This window comes from Ambystoma mexicanum, chromosome 3p (assembly GCF_040938575.1).
Source record: "Ambystoma mexicanum isolate Mex_15411 chromosome 3p, UKY_AmexF1_1, whole genome shotgun sequence".
Lineage (NCBI taxonomy): Eukaryota > Metazoa > Chordata > Amphibia > Caudata > Ambystomatidae > Ambystoma > Ambystoma mexicanum.
The window spans coordinates 1,189,044,101-1,189,060,492 of NC_090925.1; positions in this window are offsets into that span (position 1 = coordinate 1,189,044,101).

Here is a 16,392-nt window from a genome sequence, read left to right on the forward strand (position 1 = left end):
AAAGCTGCCAGAATACAGTCTGAGACCAACTGCCTGACTGCACACATTTGACTGAGCTCTCACTACCTCCACACCTAGTGTTAGTTTGCTGCCACCATCACAAAAACCGCTCTGGCTGCACACATACTGAGTGCACCCAAGCACTGTATTCTACCCTACTCTCTTGACTGACCTGGACTGCGGTCACCAGGGATGTTCAACTAACAAGTGCTTGGAGATCATACCAATAATATATACCAATAACAATTTATTTTTAAATTATATGCATTTCTTGGTGACTTACCCGTAACATGGTGTCGAACAGATGCCATCAAACTATTCACTCGACCTACTGTTGTCAAAGGTCTTGGAAAACAAAATCTGCACTGAGTGGAGGACATGTCTTTTCATTTGTATTTTCTCTGACTGTACTTTCCTTTGAAACCTTTCCACCTTGTTCCGTAGATCAGTATTCCCAAGCTGAGCAGGAATTGAACAAGTAACATATTTTTCTATGAACATCACACAGCCATCACTTTCTTTACCAAACTAATGAGCAGCTTTAATCCCAACATAATGTGCTACTCTTTCCTCCAAAAGAAATGTACAACAGTGCCTAATGGACCATTTTCTTTATTACATTTAAAGTGTAGCATGGCTAAAAATCTGTGATTGAAGACCTGTGATACACTTACAGGGTCCATGGAACACAATTCCCCTGGTGGCATCTATTCTATGTCTCCTTTCTGTTGATTACTTTCACAAATCCATTCTGCAAGATCATTCCAACCATACTCAGCACAACTTAAACTCACAAACCAAGTTGGAGTGTCCAAGTTTCTGATCATGCATCTAACTTCGAACTGTCTCCTATACCAATATTCCTTGGTTCCTCTCATTTCAGCAAGAATATTGGTAAGTCTACCCATCATAACATGATGTTGAAAATGCACTTTCATACAATAAGTGAAAAATATATTCAACATTGGCGCGGAATCGGGAATCTTCAGAATACATTCTTGTACAATGATATTCTGAAGAAGGGATTCAAACCTTATGATCATCCACTCTGCCTCCTCTACCAGTAGGAAAAAGCACAGGGAAACAACAAGCTTGTACTGTCTTTTCCCAGACACTGATTGTTGCACCTTTTGTTGCTTTTATTTGATACAATTCTAAACTGTCACCCATGACTTGACATGAGTGTAAAGGATGAATAGTGTAATGTTCATAAAAACCATGCCCTTCTGCCACAGATAGACGTTGGAACTGACCATCACTGCTTTCATGTGTTTACTCAATTTCAAGCATAAACAAGTCTGATACAGTCAGACTGCCTTTGTATAAATCATTGTGCTCCAAAAGAAACGCCAAAGCATTTTTCAACTTTCCAATATCTATAAGCTTTTGCCAAATGCTCTTAGCTTTAGTGGAAACACCATTTACTAAAACAAATGAAGAATCTTCAATTGTCACGCTTCACTCCTAGAGTGCTCACATTTTCTTCCAAATTGAAAGGTACATACACAACTTTGCATCTCACACCTTGCACTAATGATTTTTTAGGTAGATTTGACATATTTGTTTACAATCTAACAATACAATGGAAAGGATGAACAGTTTTCAATGCATTAACTTCAAATATGTTCAATTCCTTAAGCACTACAGGGATATCAGGCACTACCATGTAATTCAAGACACTTCTACGAGGAATACTCCTTTGATTATAAAACCGAACACAGTGTCTACAAATATAAAGTGCCTCACTTGTGTGAAATCATTCTTCTACAGACAAATACAGATCAAGTTCTTTCCAAACATCTTCTACACTGTGTTTAGTGTTCTCCTCAATGTACACTAGTTGCACTTGAGACTTATAAAAAGTGTGTCAACAAGATACACAGACAATGTCAGGACTTTCCGTAGAAGACAACTCAAACATTGCAATATTTTTTTTGTACTGTTGAAAAACCAGATCCTTTGAAAGGATAGTATAATAATTTCCACTTCCTGTAAGTGTTTCATCTATGTACACATTGGGCCTCATTACAAGGCTGGTGGTAGCCGTGCCTGTAAAACAGGCACGGCTGACGTTGGTATTCATTTTTTTCATCGGAAAAAATTCTTCCCCATTCCAATTTGAGCCCCATAAGGCTCAATGGGAATGGGGAGGTCGGATGCACCGGCACCGTTTATAACAGTGCTGGTGCATCCAACACGGTGTGTGTAAAGACTGGAGGGGGTGTCTGTACTCCTGCTCTCTATATGGTAGAGGAGAGGCACAGAGGACCCCAGCCAAGATTCTCTATTATTGGTAACATAGTCGAGCAATCAAGGCCTAGCTTCTCAGGAGGTGATGCAGGCTGGTTCTTAAGTACAGTGTAGTCCCCAAGCCCTCACAAATGAATGTCCACACACTGTATTACTGAAAACGCAGTCTTTATATAATTATTATTCAAGATTATGTACACTATCACAATAACTCACTTTGTGCTCAGAAAATCTACAATGGCATATATATACAGTTCTAAGTGGTACCACAATTATTATCAGATTTCATTAAAGTGCATCAACTGTACTCTGGTTAAATGTCACATAAATCAATTAATAAAGGTAATCAACAATGGACATAGGAGGAAAGCAGTTGGTTAGAACAATTGGCAGAATACTGGCCTCTACCGTTAAACACAGTTCTGTGTGGAGATCCCACCTGGGCAACCTGTAAAATAAAGAGATATAACAGGCCCAGTCCATATATTGTTCTACAAGTCGTATTTCCTTCTATAATGTTTCTCCCCCCCAATGTACCTGGTGGATTAGAGTTCTTTGAAGAGGCGTCGATGGATCTTTCTTGAGTGACTTCCTTTAAAGCAGGAGCCACGGATCGTTGAGAGGCGTCGAAGAAGGTGAACTTGGTGTTGACGGTATCGATGAAAAGTTTGAGGGTGCCGAGACCACGGCGTCTATCCAGGCGGTGCTCATCGACGACGTCCTGCGAGGATGAGGTGTGCGGGGTACCTCAGCGTTGGATAGTTCAGGATCGCAAAGAGTTTCTGAAGAACTGTGGCCCGACAAGGCTGTCGGGTCGTCAAAGTCAATGTGGGCTTTGGGTGGCAGGAAACCCACCGGCGGATTCTCCTCAGTGTGTCGGCATCCATGACTTTCTCCGGCAGGATGAAGCGGTCGGCGGTGCGGACAAGGGAGTTCTTCGATTCAATAGTCTTAGGCAAAGGAGCGGGCAGCTCCGGTCATCGGCGTCACGGCATCAAGTGGTCTCCTCTTCTGGGCAACACGGCTTCGACGGGCCTCCAATGGTTATGGTGATACTCCAAACCCTGGTCGATGGCAATGGACGTTGACGGCGTCGATGTCCGGGTGCTTCACTTCGTTCTTCCATCTTCGGTCAGCAGCCTTTTGAGGGTCTAACTTCCAGGGAGCTTCTGTGAAGGTTGGTGGTGCTCGATGGTACTTCGGAGCATGGGAAGAGGGTGTCTAACCAGGTCCTCTCTCGGATCAGTCCTCGATGAACTCGACAGCTTTCGGATCGGGTCGAGCATCGAGGATAAGCAGTTCCAGTTACTCTTCAAGTGTTGACTCAGCTTCTGAACAATTTCCAGTGGTGAGAGGTCCCAGATATACTATTCTGCCTCTCATCCACACTGCTGGGTCACACTCAGCAGACAATCATACAGAAAGGCATTCAGGAGTCAGTCAGCCAATCAAGCATACAGTGCATTCAGGCCATACTCCTCCCTCTCAGACATTCACAACAAGGAATGTGTATTGGGACACCTACCTAGCCATTCAACACTACACACTGCATTCATACCAGTTTTTGGCAGGGCTGTCTCAGTCTTTGTCTCTCATACCAGAAACCAGACATCCACAACAAGAAGTGCATATTGGTTACACACTCCATTCACTCAGGTCCCACCCAAAGGGTGTACCCACAACATACAGTCACTGGGAAGGCTCCAGCCAGTCTGGACTGGACTTCCCAACAACACCATATTTGGAACTTCCACCCAAGAGCCAGTCAGGGGGAAGGGACAGAACCAGGGCTTCCCAGGACTTTGGGAAAACAAGGTAACAGGCAATAGAAAGCAAGAGGCCACAGGGGCCATCTTGTTTCCTATCAGGCATCAACTGATTCCAATGGCAGGGCCTGGGTATCCCAAAATGGAGGATACTCGGAGCACCTGTCAAATTCAGCATGGAGCTGCCACCAGCCCATACCCTGCTCTGGGGGCCACAAACAGGTGCCCAAAAACATACACTAGGGGCACAGCGTTGCACCCCCACCCATGGGTGCCATAAGGGTATCTTATGGGTTTGTACACCAAACCAAAACAGGAAGAGCTGCACTGCCAGGAGTCCCACATGGACTCCTGGGCAGAAAACAATACAGAACACAAATGAAAAAGGACTGCATGACAAGAACAGGGAGGCCCTGTCCCTCTAATGCATTTCCAGCATCACAGTGTGCTCGTGGGTGCCTTTCATTCCGTCAGGTCAGACATGGCGGAATGGAAGGCACCCGCAAGCACAACTCGGAGTTTGCCAGTCTGGATACAACGGTACCGGCATGCTTACCGGTACCATTGTATCCGTACTGGCAAGCTCGTACTGAGGCCCATAGTCTTTTAAATGCATGATATTTATCATTTGCACTGTAGAAACAAAACGTTCTACAGTTCCAGTCAGAAGTGTGTGATTTAAAAGTGCAAGAGACATACTTGATGTTTTGCACTAATTCAGTTTAACTATAAGGTATCTCATTTTAGTATGATGTTCAGCCAGCATCTTTATATGGTGAAATTGACTCTTACATCTACTTTTATAAAGACAGTATAGGGAGTGACCCAGAAAGCCTGTTTTTTCATGAACTTCACAGTCATCTATTCTCTGTAGCTGTTAGACGCTCCTCTGCACACCAGAACACTGCTAACATCTCCACAACACCTTCCCCGGGTTCCCACACTACTCCCTCCAGGGTTCGAGACTCACGTGATGTGGTTACCCCAAAGGACCGAAAGCCCCGTACCAGGTACAATGTACGTGCCCGGTTGCAGCCCTTCCTGCATTGGCAGTTGCCATGGAGAACATACAGCAGAAGGGGCGGCGGAACACCTCCGCATCGATCATTCATTTGCTCACGTGATTCAGAGCGGCGCTTCCCACGTGACCATGGTGGATGTCACATGACTCAGAAGCGCACATTATATAAAGCTTGATGTACGGAGCACTCACCGCTTCTCAGCTGTCTTTCGACTCTGTTTGGCGCTACGTTTGATATACTCTGTTGGTTTACCTTGATCTTGGATCTTTCACCTGGACTCCCTCGGATTACCCTTTTGTACCTTTGCTTGGAACTGTTTACCCATTGCTGAACCTTGACCCGTCCCTCACCTGTCTTCGGATCATCCCTTGGTATTTTGTTGGACTTCTACGCCATTGCCCTTTGGGAACTCAAGCTACGTCTTCAGCTCTACAGGTGGGCTATCCTGTGTCCATGCTTTGACTCCGTTCCCTGTTGTTCTGGGGACCGCCTCTCATCTGAGTCTCGGACCTCCTTCACTAGGTTTCCCGGGTTTTCCAACCACCGGATAGGTAAGATTATTCAGATCCTCTGATTCTTGTGTTATGTTGTATTTGCCTGGTACTTAACCTCGTTCTTTCTGCAGCAGCATCGGTGTTCCAGAGGTTCCGTGGATCCGGGAAGTCACATCTCCCACCTGTGGCTCCAAAGGTCGCACAGCGGGGTTCTTTTGGTTCCCCTGTGCGTCACTTGGGGACGGAGGTCTCAACGGTCTACACGACACTCAAGTCAGAACAGACTGAGAAGCCGTATAGTCGTGTTGGATAATGCAGGGGTCCACGGAAGAACCCAGAGCTGCTTTAGTTCAGGCAATTACAGTATTAAGGGCAGATATGGCCGCCGCAAACACGGTGATTCATCAAAGGCTAGATTCCATACAGAGTGTCCAGCATTCCCTCCCGGCAGACTCTGAATTCGGGGATGCTGCCACTCCAGCCACACCTCCTCCATTGGCAAGTAACCCAGCTCCAACCCCGGTGGTCCTTCCAGCCCCTTCTCCCTTGGCCGCTCCTGAACGTTATCAAGGCGACCCCAAGAAGTTCAGGACCTTCATCAATCAGTGCAAGTTACACTTCCTGTGTAGACCTCTGGCCTTTCCTAATTCCACTGCTAAAGCGGCCTTTACCCTTTCCCACCTGGCCGGAACGGCTGCCGCTTGGGCTAATCCTTTACTGGAGAACAATAGCCCGGTTCTCTATGATTTTGATTTGCTAGTTACCGAGATGGCCCAAGTCTTCGACACCCGACACAAGGCACAATCTAGGGATCTGGAGTTGTTAGAACTAACCCAGGGTAGAGGGACCTTGATAAACTACATCACCTGCTTCAACCAATTGGTCGCCGAGACATCATGGCCAGAAAGCAAGCGGGCGGTCATATTCTATAGAGGGTTGAATAATCCAATGAAAGATGCCTTAGCCGTGATCCCTTCCGTGCCCACTCAGTATCAAGAACTAGTGGATCTTGCCCTGCAGGTAGATGCACGTCGCTCAGAGCGCAGGGCTGAGTTGGGTTTTTCCCATCCTACAGCTGTGAGTACTCCCGCCTCCAGCACTGAGGAACCTATGCAAGTGGGAGGTTTACGTAGTCCTATTACGACATCCGAGAGAGAACGTAGGAGGGTGGATAATGCATGCTTTTATTGTGGCATCACGGGACATTATGTTAAGGAATGCCCTCGACGTCTCAAGAAGTCCCAGGTTTTTCGGACAGCTCGACCTTAGATCCGGAGACCAGGTCGAGCTTCCAGTCCTCATCTCCGGGTGCCATTCCTGCTTTCGCTCGTGTCCAGCCCATCTTTGTACAGGCCACTCTTCGTCCTTCTGCGGGTATCTCTCACGCAGTCACGATCATCATTGACTCTGGTGCCACGGGGAACTACATAGACATTGCTTTAGCCCATTCTCTCAATCTACCTTTAGTGGTGAAAACCCGACCTGAACCGGTTCAGGACGTAGATGGCACTGCCTTAGTCTCTGGTCCCGTTAGACACCAAACTGCTCCTCTATTATTGACTATACAAGACATTCACACAGAGACGCTAAGTTTTGACTTGATCACCACACCCCAGTTTGGTATCATATTAGGAATACCATGGTTGCGTGAACACAATCCTCTGATTAATTGGCAAACAGGCACGGTTCTCTTTGAGTCAGCTATCTGCCAGAACTTTTGTCTCCCAACCCATCAAGAAACAGATACTCCGTCACGGCTTTGGGAGCTCTCGCTCAGCTCACATTGAATGAGGGCGGATCAGCGGTTGTGAATTCCCACACCGTCGGAGGGGTAGTTACCGGGATTCCCTCTGAGTACAAAGCATTCGAGTCAGTTTTCGATCGCGGTTCTTCCGAGGTGCTTCCTCCACACAGATCATATGACTGCCCGATTGAACTAATCCCGGATTCTACCGTTCCTTCGGGCAGGATCTATTCTCTGTCCCCCTCGGAAGAACAAGCTCTGAAACAGTATGTCCAGAACGCCCTACGACTAGGACACATCCGCCCCTCTACTTCACCAGCTGCAAGCCCTATTTTTTTTGTATCCAAGAAAGAGGGGGACTTACGTCCTTGTGTGGATTACCGACACCTAAACGCCATCACGAAAAAGGACAGGTATCCAATCCCTCTGATCACCCCCCTCCTGACCGCTTATCCCATGCCTCCGTTTTTACCAAGCTGGATCTTCGGGGCGCATACAATCTAGTGCGCGTCCGCGAGGGTGATGAGTGGAAAACTGCCTTTTGCACCCGTTATGGGTTGCATGAATATCTAGTCATGCCCTTCGGCCTATGCAACGCCCCGGCAACATTCCAGCGTTTTATGAATGACATATTCAGGGACATTCTGGACGTATACATGGTTGTTTATCTGGACGACATCTTGATCTTTTCACGGAATCTTGATGACCATGTACAGCATGTTCGGGAGGTCTTATCCCGTCTGAAGGAACATTCGCTGTTTGCCAAACCCGAGAAATGTCAGTTTCATAAAACGTCTGTTGAGTTTCTGGGCTTCCACATTACCCCTGGGGGATTATCCATGAACGATTCCAAGGTTAAGGCGGTCTTAGATTGGCAGATTCCTCAGACACTGAAGGCTTTGCAGGCCTTTTTGGGCTTCGCCAACTTTTACAGGCGCTTTATTTCGTCCTTTTCTACAATTGTGGCCCCACTTACGGCTCTGACTAGCCCTCAAGTACCCTATCAGTGGCGAAAGGAACATCAGGAATCCTTTGAGGCTCTGAAGACCGCTTTCACCACTGCACCGATTCTTCAGCACCCCAATCCCGAACTTCCATTCATAGTTGAGGCGGACGCCTCTTCTTTTGCCCTCGGTGCGGTGTTGTCTCAGACATGTCCTACGACGGGCAAGTTGCACCCTGTGGCATACCACTCCCGCAAGTTTTCCAGTACTGAGACCCATTATACTGTAACGGAGAAGGAACTTCTGGCTGTCATGGACGCCTTTCGTGTCTGGCGCCATCATCTCCTGGGGGCTAAGCATCCAATCACTGTCTACTCCGATCATCGGAACCTACAGGATCTGGCCTCCCTAAAGTGCATCAACAGTGGACAGGTCCGGTGGCATCTCTTCTTTTCCGCCTTTGATTTTCATATCACTCATCGTCCTGGGATCACTCATGGAAAAGCGGATGCCTTGTCACGCTCTCCGGGTGGAGTCTCGTTGCCAACCTTCCCCGATACCGTTCTAGGTAAGAGTCACGTGATTTGTCTCTGCACTCCCTCTCTACCATTGTTGGATTCTGTGTGAGCATGGACGAGCAGTCATTCTGACCAACTGCGGGATTGGGATCCAGTGTATTGTGATGGTTTGCCTTTCGTTCATGATCGCTTGTTTCTCCCCATGCCTGACACCCGTAACCTGGCCCTTGAATGGTCTCATGATGCCCCCTTTAATGCCCATCCCGGCCAGGAGCGTACCATGGATCTCCTAAAGCGCTAGTGCTGGTGGCCCTCTATGAAGCGCGACGTGGAATGCTATGTCAACTCTTGCTCTGTCTGCGCTCAGGCAAAACATTGAAGAGGTCGTCCAATCGGCCTGCTGCTTCCACTACCGGTACCCCCAAGACCTTGGCACACACTGACTATGGATTTCGTGACCGATCTCCCCAAGGTGTGGGGTTTTGATACCATCTGGGTGGTGGTGGATACATTCACCAAAATGACTCGCTTTGTTCCCTGTAAGGGGATCCCTTCGGCCCCGGTCCTGGCTGAGTTGTTTTTTGAATCTGTGTTCACGTTGTTTGGGCTTCCTTCTGTCATTATCTCCGATCGTGGGTCACAGTTCACCTCTCGTTTTTGGAGAGCTTTGACTAAGCTGCTTGGCATCGATACCAGGTATTCCTCGGCCTATCACCCCGAGACTGATGGGCAGACTGAAAGGACGAATCAATCTATGGAGCAGTATCTCCGGTGCCTTATCTTGCAGCAGCAGTCCTCCTGGTTGAGTGCTTCACGGCTTGCCGAGTTTGCATACAATAACGCGGCTCACTCTGCTACAGGTTTTTCTCCTTTCTACGCCCTCTATGGCCAACACCCCAAGGTCTTGCCTGTCCCTGACGCCTCTGTCTCTTTGAATCCTGCGGCCACGTCTTGTTTTAGGGATCTGTCTGCTGTTCATGCTCGTACTCTGGTCCACCTTACTGAAGCAAAGGCCTCTATGAAGTCCCGTGCTGATGGAAAGCGCTTGGCTGCTCCTCCCCTTGCGGTGGGTTCCAGGGTGTGGTTGTCTTCCCGTCACCTTCGTCTGGTTGGTTGTCGGAAACTTCTGCCTCGCTTTGTTGGCCCGTATGTGATCTCTCAGGTTGTGAATCCAGTGGCTTTCGCCTGGTTCTCCCAAACTCTTGGCGAATCCATCCTGTTTTTCATGTCTCTCTCCTCAAGCCCTGCCCTGATTCCTCCCGTCTTCGGGCCCCCGCAGCCCCAGTGTCCCTGGCCTCCCCTGATGTCTTTGAAGTGTCAGCTATTTTGGGTTCCTGTTGGTTTAGGGGTGGGCTCCAGTATTTGGTGGATTGGAAGGGTTATGGCCCGGGGGAGCGCTCTTGGGTTTCCGCCCTGGACGTTAACGCCACTCGGTTGGTGGCCCGGTTCCATAGGGATCACCCGTCCTGCCCACGGGGTCGTGGGCCGTTGGGGGGGGGCTATGTTAGACGCTCCTCTGCACACCAGAACACTGCTAACATCTCCACAACACCTTCCCCGGGTTCCCACACTACTCCCTCCAGGGTTCGAGACTCACGTGATGTGGTTACCCCAAAGGACCGAAAGACCCGTACCAGGTACAATGTAAGTGCCCGGTTGCAGCCCTTCCTGCATTGGCAGTTGCCATGGAGAACATACAGCAGAAGGGGCGGCGGAACACCTCTTCATCGATCATTCATTTGCTCACGTGATTCAGAGCGGCGCTTCCCACGTGACCATGGTGGACGTCACATGACTCAGAAGCGCACAGTATATAAAGCTTGATGTACGGAGCACTCACCGCTTCTCAGCTGTCTTTCGACTCTGTTTGGCGCTACGTTTGATATACTCTGTTGGTTTACCTTGATCTTGGATCTTTCACCTGGACTCGCTCGGATTACCCTTTTGTACCTTTGCTTGGAACTGTTTACCCATTGCTGAACCTCGACCCGTCCCTCACCTGTCTTCTGATCATTCCTTGGTACTTTGTTGGACTTCTACGCCATTGCCCTTTGGGTACTCAAGCTACGTCTTCAGCTCTACAGGTGGGCTATCCTGTGTCCACGCTTTGACTCCGTTCCCTGTTGTTCTGGGGACCGCCTCTCCTCTGAGTCTCGAACCTCCTTCACTAGGTTTCCCGGGTTTTCCAACCGCCGTTCTTTCTGCAGCAGCATCGGTGTTCCAGAGGTTCCGTGGATCCGGGAAGTAACGTCTCCCACCTGTGGCTCCAAAGGTCGCACAGCGGGGTTCTTTTGGTTCCCCTGTGCGTCACTTGGGGACGGAGGTCTCAACGGTCTACACGACACTCAAGTCAGAACAGTAGCACTTTGATCTGTCTTTGAACATTATTATTTTTGTGCAAAAACCTGTGAAAATCTCTTTAAGACTTTACAAGAAAACATATCCATTTTGCACAAAAAATGGCACAGCCATACCTCACAATGCTTTTTAGGATTTATTGTAGACTGACCTAAACTTTCAGTTTCTGTATCATCAGACCTTAGGATTTCTTGTTTTTTGGAAATAACAACATTTCAGACTTCATAGCTATGTCCACTCTCATCAATAGCTAGGGGAACATTCTTCCCTTGAATGTAACTCTTCTCATTAAAAATAAATTCTGTATGAGTAGTGTGTTTCCAGCCTCCACCAAACATGTCAAAAAAGTTGTCACATGAACTCTTTCTATATTTGTATAGAATGGTGTAGTCACCTTAAGTAATTTCTTAAGTTTATTCAATGCAAACATGAAAAATGTTCTTTTCATATGAAAAACTGCTTTCATTATTACTGCTACTTTTTTTCTTTTGCAAAAAACACTTCACCACAAATACTCAAAAGTGGTACATTTTATATATATATATATATATATATATATATATATATATATATATATATATATATATATATATATATCTTTATTCATCTGTTTCAAATTAATAGCACATTTGCTATCTTTTCTTCGAAAAATCTTTTTTGACTAGCGACTAACATATTTTATACATTCTCGGTTCCATCAATTTGTTCAGTTGGCACATCTCCTGTTTGAAATTTCAGATTTTGAAAAGTATTGTCGATAACAGGTATTGTATCTCACAAAAAAGCTGCAAATAAAAAATAATAATGAGATGGTAAAGGTCAGTCATTGTTTCTTTATATTTCCAATATATAATATGAATTATTCTTTATATAAAATGTATTCAGTATATTTAGATTTGTAATTTAATACACTTTTAAGGTATTACTTGGAAAGTATGGTTTTCCATATTTAATGTCAGTGTTTTCTGAAGAGGCTTCAAGCAGTAGTAAATGTTATAATATGGTTATGTAGAAAAAATGCATTTCCTATCAAATGTCCTTCCTTATGTCTCTACATATGACCTGGCAATTCCCTTAGCTGGTGCATATCTTTCATTTCATATGCACATTCCTAATCATGATTTCTAAGGCTGTAAAACAAATGGTCACTATCATCTATACAGTTACCTCAGGTTTCATGCAGTCCTACAATCTTGAAAATGTACTGTTCCAACCACAAATGCATCACACACTGAGAAACTCAGTTACCATTCATTCAAACTAAGCTGCCTATAGACTATAGCTGCCTATAGGGCAAAAGGCTTTCCTTCACCAGAAATTGTAAGGACGGGCACATGGTCTTCTCTCAGGGTACCTGGTGGCAGGGTCTACCATCACCAAGATGTATCTGCTCCCTGAGCTAGTTTGGGGATCCAAAGGACTCCCAATGTCCATGCCTATTTTCACAAAAGTCCGCCCAAACATGGGTAGTGGAATTAAGGGGGGCTTTGTGGCACCGTCCCACTTGCCAGAAGCCTGACAAGTTGAGCAGTACCGGACACATTCCATGACTTTTACCAAAAACCGGGGGCCAGTAAAAGTGTACAGACAACCGGTCTGATATCTTAGTCACTCCCAAGTGACCCTCTAGAGGAATTTGGTGAGCCAAATCGTAAAGGAAGTTTCTGTGGCAATGGGGAACCACCAACCTTCTGGTGCTCTCACCCTCAGAGACTTTTGATTCACTGTATAGGAGTCCATCCTACCAGTATACTATGAACAGTTCAGGCTCATCAGTGTGGGGCACTCTTTCTGGTCTTTGAAGAAATCAGTCTGATCTTGGCTCCCAGCTGATGCAAACTCATCCAGCTTGGACAGGCCCTTCAGATCTGAACTCACCTGGTGCTCCATCTCAGTTTCGTGTGCTCTGCTAGGTAACTCTGAAGTCACTGAGTCCCCTGCTACCAAAGCAGGGTCCTCAGTGCTACTGGCACCTCTCCCGCAGGAGTAGGCGACTCAGCAGTCTTTGGAACTGGACCAGGCATTACAGGCCATCCCAGTCCTTCCAAAAAGCCCTCTGGAAGCACTCCAGGCCATTCAATATGGTGGCTTCTTTGGCCTTGGATCTGGTGATTGCTGCAACTATCTCGGGGTCAGGAAGATCATTACCAAACAGATAATTGACAGGGATGGAGTCTTTCACCAATATATGGCTTTGGGTCGTTTCACCTCGCCACCTGAACTCTCCTATTGCCAAGGAGTGCTTACCCTTTCCGTAAAACTCTCTCATGCTACAATCAGGCTCATTAGTATACTGCTGTAGCTGTACCCACTGCTGAATGACAGGAGTGATGCTAGCTGCGGTGTCGCTGATCACCAGAGCTTTGTGACCATTGATATACATATATTCAAAGAACAGTTGAGTATTATTGAGAACTTAGATCTCTTCTAGAGACCCGCTACCCTTCCCACTCAGTGTAACAATCCAAATTCAGCAACTCTTTGGCATAGTGGGAAGTGCTCCTCTAGGTAGCCCAAACTAATGATGGCCTCCTCCATGAGTGCAACATTCACTTTGGCTTGTTTGGGTAAGCACTTGCAATCAGGATTCCCTTTCCTATGGTCCAGCTCCTTAGACACAAAACAACCTTTGGGTTAGTAGAATGCAGGTCTCCCAGTGTTAGGGGTGCCAGCACTCTTATTTTCAGTGTGTATGGCGGAACTACCGTTTTGGGATTTCCCTTCATTCTTTTAGGGACCTGACTTAGAAGAGAAGTGGGTTGGACCTTTGCCCTTCCCATTCCTGTTACTTATCTTGCCTGAGGATTTCTCATCTGCTTTGGGTGTACTCACCTGAGCTTTTCTGGACTGGAGTACTTACAAACCTGTCAGCAACCTTTACAAGCTCCATAGGGTCTGTAATAGTATTGTCCACAGGATGCTGGTATAGGTCAATATCACAATTCTTCAATACATGCTCACATGCAATCAAATTGTACATTCCTTTAAATGTGTTAACTTTGTTACCAGACACGCACCCGCTCAGATATTTCAATGAAAAGTGTGTGAACGGTTCAAATGTCTAGAAGTTGGGTAGAGAAGGTAAGCACAGTGCACAGATCCCAAAGATCTGTTTAGAAGGCCATCAAAAAGACATATTTTTTGTACTTCAAAGCCCAAAATGTATTAGTCATAGAACAGCCGACACGTGTTTCGACCTATCTGGTCGTTATCAAGGCTGTACATTGGTGAATTGATAATAATCGAAAAAATAATGTATTCATGTATAAAAATGAAAAAAACAAGGGCAAATAGTATAACATCCCAATTTGTACGAAAAAGCATCAACAGATTGTAAAACATAGAGAATAACATAGTAGTGTTCAGTGATTGGGTAAAGCCAATGGAAAAGAACAAAAATAGACTAAAAATCAAAAAGACAGAAAAACAAAATTAATAAGAGCTAGTTGGACATCATTAATAAAAGAAAAATGGGAGTTTAGACAATGTGCATGTGGGAAGTTGCAACATACCGCATATCCAGAGTCGAAAAAAGCAATTTGTTTCTGAAGAGAGAAAATATTTCTACCTAAAAAAATAATTAGAAGACCCTGAGTAATGCAAGCAAATGTGTTGCAATCTGAGATAAATAGAGCAAGTTTAAAGCCTAATGAATGGCTGCATATTCTAAAAATTAATACAAAAAAACAAAGTCAATAATGAGAGAAAGCTGATTTACCAAACGGTAGGTGTCATGCTTGTAAGTTAATGGGAAATCTAAAAGGTAGAATTATAAAGTATAATGAAAACATTGCTCATAGTAGCTGGTACTCGGGTCATGAGGAACCCAAAAGAATAATATTTACCTTCAGCTAGATGCTCTCGGGTATAATGGGGTCAAATCCCCATGGCAAATTCAAAGCAGCCAGTACGTGTGTGTGCTACAGAGGAAAAAGAAATGTATAAGTGGCCGCAACACCGCAAGGCGGCTGCGTCGCGTGCGTGATGTCATGCGCACATTTTGCGGGTGATGTCACGCACGCACGCATTACGAATGACGTCAGTGCACGTCATTAGATGTGGCCTGCAAGTAATGTAATAATACACAATAATAATGTTGGAGAAACTACTTTTGTTCAGTATATTGCCCGAAATCGCTGAAGTGAGTAAATAGAAGCAGCGTATGGATGAAATAATTCTGATAATGGGCAGAAATGTGGCAATTGCGGCTAACGTGATACTCTTATTTCAAACCTGATTCAGTATATACCCGAAATCGCTGAAGTGAATAAATAGAAGCGTATATGGAATGAAATAATTCTGATAATGGGCAAAAACGTGGAAGGTGCGGCTATCGTGATACACATGTATCATGCTTGCACATGTATCAAGTTTACAGTGAAATCTGACTAGGGATCAGTATAAGTGATAAAGACAGGATAGAAAATATGTCTCGTTGGGTGAGCAGATTCCCACAGAACATTGCTTTATAAGACTGCACTAAATCTCTGATGATGTGGCGTTGGGGCTTATCCCTGGCACCCTGGTTTGAGCCACTACCACTGGGTTCTCTAGAGGTGAATCTGTTGGCCTCCTTCTTCTCTTCGACTGCCAGCTTGCGCAGCTCTATGGTGACCATGTACCCCTGTTTGTGTTCCTCCAGCTATAGTCTCCACTCCTCCAATAGGAGCTTTCTAGCCACTACATTGTTAACAGTTCGAACAATTACTGGGCTACTTAGAGGCGGTGCCGATGCCTGGGACCTGCGGGATGCCGCACTAGCCCCTGACCTCACTGAAACTCTGGAGTGTTGAGAAACCGCACTTGCCCCCGGAGGGATGGTTGGCATGAAACACTACTCATGCTGTCTTCCTCGTCATCTTCCACTACTCCTACTGGAAGGTCCTTTTCATTTGGTTACACTGTGCCTGGCCCATCTCCTCGGGTCTCCTTTGCAGCAGGTGTCGCTTATACCCAAGCTTGAGGCTGGTCAGCAACTCACATGTTTCTCGCATATTTTATGAAATCATCCTCTCATGTGTGTACAAACAATTGGATCCTTGTTACATTTTCCAAAATTGTCGCTTCCGGAAGTGTCACAAATCAGACTTCACTGTGACATTCTTTCAATAATGCACACTCCAAACCAAGACTTTGGAAAGTAGAGATAATTGAAGAAAGGAAGCACAGCTATTTCACAGCTCTCTGAAACACACAAACACACCTCCTTGGTTATGAATGTTCTGACACACATTGCCACTTGACATTTTTTGTGGCCCAAAAGCCTGTGTCTAATAAATCCGTGTTGCCTGTTATA